The 6,000-nt window shown below is 34.1% G+C and overlaps 1 pseudogene; it reads right to left on the reverse strand.

Annotated features, from left to right (window-relative positions):
- Positions 1–6,000, reverse strand: part of LOC109086636 — a 140,184-nt pseudogene that overhangs the window by 99,074 nt on the left and 35,110 nt on the right.

Below are 6,000 nucleotides of genomic sequence, written 5' to 3' on the forward strand. Positions count from 1 at the left end.
TGCTCTCAATCAGAGATATCTAAAAGTTCTTTTCGTACAGATCCTTTTTTACTTAGAATATTATTTTCGATTACGCTGGAGAAAAGATAATATTGAAGTATAAGGGACCAGTAATATTTCAAAATGCACAGCTTTTTATTTAAATTTATTTAATAGTCTTAAAAAACTGCTGATGGGTCAATGACTTAATTTGACATTCAAAAATGAACAGGAAATTTTTTTTTTCTTCACTCAGTGTCACATAACTGAACTCTGTATCCTGAAAAAATGGCTGTTATGTCTGGATAAATTACCCTCAAATCAATTGTTTATTTCTCCTAAATGGTTGTTCCTCCAAATCTAATTATACTACAATACAATAGCACTTTATTTCCCAAATGGGAATATCTTTGAATAAAATTTAATTGGAAAAGAAGTTTCACAGTACATTGTGAAGGGAAAATAGTTATTTGTCCTCATTAAAAAAAAAAAAAAAAGTTTTCCACAAAAAATGGGTTGCACTTTATTTTATTTTATGGGTTGCACTTTATTTTACAGTACGTGTACTTATATGTACTTATAGTGTACTTACAGTGTATTTATCTAAGAAAGTTTTGGTAATACAAGGTAACTACATGGGGTAGGGTTAGGTTTATGGGTAGGTTCAGGTTTAGTACCTAGTTATTACATAGTTATTGTAATTACTAAAATAAGTACATAGTATGTACATGAGGAACAGGACTGTAAAATAAAGAGCTACCAAAAAATGAATAGTACTAAAAATACTTAACTGTCATGTAAGTAGCCTAATTGTTGTACACAGAGTTGGTTGTCTCAAGGGAGCAGACACGTGATATCACATGACTTGTCAAATGCTACCTGCTTTATCTCAGTAATCTCCTGTTGATACTTTTCTTGACAGAATGAATCATGGCTGACTGCAAATAGCACATTTTTACTATGGCATCATCTGAAAACCTAAACTAAGCACAACATAAAAAAATTCCTAAGTGCACCTTAAAATCTAATTTATTTACTGTTCAAAAGTTTGGGGTCAGTAAATTTATTTATTTATTTATTTATTTTTAAGAAATGAATCTTAACAAATTATTAATTTATTTTATATATATATATTTTTTTAATAAATTAAATGTTATTCAGGATTTATTAATGTGTTTGTGTCAGGCAATTTACTGCATCATAAAAGGTTTCTATGTTAAAAGGTCTGTCGATGGAAAAAACAACTCAAAAACACCATTGGAGTTAGAAAAAGAGAAAAGCATGCGATACTCACAGCTTTCTATAAACTGCTTTAGCCGCTCAAAGACTGCATTGAGGAAGCCCTAGGGAAGCAGACAGAGATAGTAAATGAAACATCGGTATCAGGTGTGGTTAGCGACCACGGTGCTATTGCTGCTGACAACATCTAGGCTTTCTTGGGTCATGTTGAAGGCAGATTTGGCAGGAAGCCCCAGGCAATCTTAACTCAGGTTGGGGAAGGACAGGCTGTTTACGTGGTGTGTCGGAGGAGAGATTTAGAGAGTGCCTGTCGTGCCAGGATACAATCCTAGAATGGTCGTTAAAAATATGGAACCAGTTTGATCAACACAGGGCACAAGTAACACTGAGCTGACAGATGGAAATTTCTGCACCACAAACAGTAAATTACAGCAGTAAATTTGCTCTTAACACTAAAACTTTGCAGTCAGTAAACAATGGGCTAACTGACTGTTTATAGCAGTATAAATGAAGTGAAAATGCTACTGTGTGTATATTAATGTGTATATTAATGTACATTTAATTTCTTTATGCCTTAAGATGAACTGCACACACGAAGCATGAGCTATCTGACAAAACTTACTCATTTTCAATGCCATGCAATTTTTTAAACAGACAACATTCAAGTATGACACTATAGAATATAGTGTGTGTGTGTGTGTGTGTGTGTGTGTGTGTGTGTGTGTGTGTGTGTGTGTGTTATTTTAGTTTTACTAATTTTTAGTTATATTTTGAATTTGATTTTGCTGTTTTCTTTTTAATTTAGTTTTACATTTTAGTGATTTTGTTATTTTTTTCATTTTTATTGTTTTTTTATGTCTATTGTAGTTTTTTATAAAATTTTAGTTTATAGTTTTAATTTTACTTTTTAGTTTTAGTTATTGAGTACTATAACTTAAACTTGCTTAACTTGCTTTGGCAACTAGCTGAAATATACAACAAACTTCTTATTTCAGTTAATGTTTATTTTATTTCATGTAATGAAAATGTTTTTATGGTTTTGGCTTTTTAGTTAACAATAATAACCCTGATATATATTTCAAAATTCAAACACCCCATTCCTGTATATATTTTAAGATACAAATAATCAATAACTTTTCTATAAATTTATACATCAAACAATTCTCCTGAATGTATATCATATAAAGACAAGATTTTGCGCGAACCCAAATTCCATCAGTGACCGACTGGTAAGTATATTTCCCTCTCTACTTCCTGTTATATTCTTATGCCATTAGCAGTTCTAAAAAATATTTACTCCCTGCGATGTGATTTCTCACTGGTGACTGAACACCGTGTGAAGTCCACTTCAGGCACTGGACTTCAGTCAAAGGTAGACTAAAGATGTTCTGCATTTGATGATGGAGTAATGATGTACTGAGGATGAAGGGGGTTGGGAAAAAGTTGGATATTTTATGACACTGGCTGTTTGGCTTTGAGCAGGAAATATGACATTAAAGTCCTAGAGTCTCCATAGAGACAAGAGAGCTACAACCTTACCGGGAGATCACTGTGTTTCTGTAGCTTGGCAGTTGATTTATAGCCGGAGGCAGCAGCTCATTGAAAATATTCTCTTTTGAGTTGTCTTACCTCCAGAATGGATCAATAATGGTGCCATCATCATTTCCTTTACCGCAACTAATAAGCTCAAATTCAAAAAGTCAGTGGCACAGGCTCCAAAGACGTAGTCGTCCTGACAGTCTAACAAATGGACTGCCGGATCAAGGATTGATATATAAACTTGGAATAAAAATGGGATCTTCTTTGAAGCAGAAAGGAAAGAAATGGGAATGTCAAATTCATATGAATATACTGTGAATATTTAATATATCACCCAGCACTACAACAAAGACATCTCTATGTACTATATATAGACAGTATGTGTGTATATGAAGTAATCCTAACTGTCCTTTGAGACTAACAAATACATTTCAAAGCTCAGCGTAACAGTTATTATATGAAATCTTTACTGCACTGTTGCATTGTACTGTCAACGCTACAAAACTGTTTCTTTGACTCATTTTTTCCTGCCAATTTCAGTTTTTTCAAAGACTCGTTAAGGTTTAAGAAGGCTCGCATCATTGTGAAAATTATCTCTGATAAGCTAACTCCCACAGATGCATTAAGAGATGAAGGCACCATATGGGCTTCCTGCAGAGGCTGGCTGCTCTTCAGCGTGTGCTTTGTGCCGGCAAATTCTCCTCGCATTCAGATTATGTTGTGACAAAACTCTCATTTAACTCATTTAAATACGACAAAATGAACAAATAAATCACTATTATTTTGCACGTGTCAACACAAAATGTCGTGTTTCAAGGAAATATATTCTAATGTTTAATGCACAATTACCGCAGGACACATGCATTAAATATTCCCATTGACCTGTTTTTTTTTTTTTTTTTTTTTTTTTCCCAAGCCCCATCTTCCAGTTGAGAAAAAGCATCTCATTAATGTGCAATGATTTATTTTTAATGTTAGAACTCCAACATCATAACCCTCAGGTTGATTTTCCTTGCAAACGACTACTCAGTTTTCACAATTTAACCTGCCTTTCCTCAAAATGAGTTTGTATGGGTGCAGAAGTGTGATTAAAAAGTGTGATTAGCTGTTTAAAAAGTGAACACAAGAAAACATCAGCCTTGGCTTTGAGATCACATCTAAACAAGCAGTAAGTAAATATTAGAAACAAAACTGTTTTGCTATTATATAAATGATGATAAACATTTTATTGTTTGAAATATTCCAGAACTTACCATGACTTCCATGTTGTTGTGTGGCTCAATGAATCCATGCACAGTAAGCTTCCGAAGAACTGCAAGTGGAACAAATAAATATACAACAACTGTTACTATACCTTATATTTGTCTCCCAAAACAAATTTTATTGCTAATAATGAGTAAGAAAAGAAAGAAAAGGGTGTGTACGTTAATATATAAAAAGTATTTGAGGCTGAAGAAAAAGCATTAAAGGCTTAATTCACCCAAAAATTAATTACTCACCCTCATATTGTTCCAAACCTGTAAGACATTAGTTTATCTTCAGAACACAAATTAAGATATTTTTGATGAAATCCGAGAGCTTTCTGACCCTGCATAGACAGCAATGTTGGTCTCCTGCGTAGATCTGCTGTAGGAATGTGTCCGTGTGATGATTCCACAGAGAGCAAGCGAAACTATAGATGCTCGACGCCAGCTTAAAAAAAAAAAAAAAAAACAGAAGTACAAAAACAGGGGCTAAATTAGCATTTGGAGACAGTTTATTGGGGGCGTTCAGAGGTACGATGTGATTGAACTATTTGGCAGATATGGTTAAAGTCTTCGCTTCTTCAGTGCATGTTTGATTTGGTGCACCCACTATGCTAACTTTACTTTGGAGCACCACAGACAGATAAAGCCAGTCCCCAATGCTACTACTGTGCATAAGCTGCAGGATTACCCAAAATGATTTTCTTCATAAGGGAGAAATTCACATTTTTCATTCTGCTTGCACCCCTGTGCCTACTGCAGATCTAGACGAAGCTGCATCAGCTCTTTGATGATTCCTGATGTATTTTTTGACATCTAAAGTCAAGAACTCCATGACCTGCGCCTGCTTTTGAGAACACGATTGGAGCTGCTAATTAACTAAATAGAAGTTGCAGAGACAATAATAAAAATTATATATAACCTATTTTTTACTGTTATAATCTCAGCTAACACTCACTAAGAGTAAGAGAGAGCATCAGAAGGTTCATTCATCATTAGGGCTGGGTTTTGACCATAGCCTGTATAAAAACATGGATGTAGTGTCCGTGATGTCACCGGTACATTCCTGAAGAGCGTTTCTGAAGCTCAAAGTTGGCAGAGCGGGCCGTCGCCATCTTGGCAGCGCGTCAATCCACCTGTCACTCAAGTGGCCATGCCCTTAATTATGCAGAACTTTAAGGCTTAATAAAATTTAATCGGATGAGTTATAAAAAAATTCACCCCCCTCACAGTTGTCATGAAGGCCAAAATTAGCTATAAAGACCAAAATAATTTTTTGAACCAAATTTTCTCAAGGAAAAAAAATCTCTCAACAAATGCTGTAAAATATACATAAGTCAGTTGGTACTACATTACTATAATATCGAAGGTTAAAATGAACTGATTTATATACAAACACTTAAATTACACAATGACGTTTTTATAAAAATAGTCACAATTACATAATTATATTTCTACTCCAATCCATTTTTTGAAATATAAACATTTAAATGTTGGCTGTAATAAAAATTTGACAGATTTATTCAAACATAAATTAATCTTTCCAGTTGACTAACGAGTTTATGGTCACAGAATATGTTTTTCTGAGGTAAATGTTATGTTACATGACATTGTTTACAAGCTGCTATACTGATGTCTTTGCATGTTTGAAACACTGATTGAGCAATTACATGGATACAGGATACAGATTTCAGTAAGTTTTACTCTATCTTACCTTTGAATTTTTATTCATGTTTCTTTTATGCTGTAACTGGTTTTAAAGCAGAGGACATGATCAGTTCACATGCACTTCACGCTGCCGGCATTTATAGTTTGAAAATTGTAATCGTCAGTCCTGTGTCCCCGTGTCTTGTGTTTTTCCACATTGTGCCTTGCCTACCCAGGTTTTCTCCCTCTTTGTCCTTATTTGGTTTTCCTGTTCCTGTTCCCATTTGAGATCCATTAGTTTTAGCTGTGTCCCATTAATCTCCTTGTTAATTCCTTGATTAGTCCCATAATT

This window comes from Cyprinus carpio, chromosome B8, assembly GCF_018340385.1.
Source record: "Cyprinus carpio isolate SPL01 chromosome B8, ASM1834038v1, whole genome shotgun sequence".
In the NCBI taxonomy this organism is placed as follows: Eukaryota; Metazoa; Chordata; class Actinopteri; order Cypriniformes; family Cyprinidae; genus Cyprinus; species Cyprinus carpio.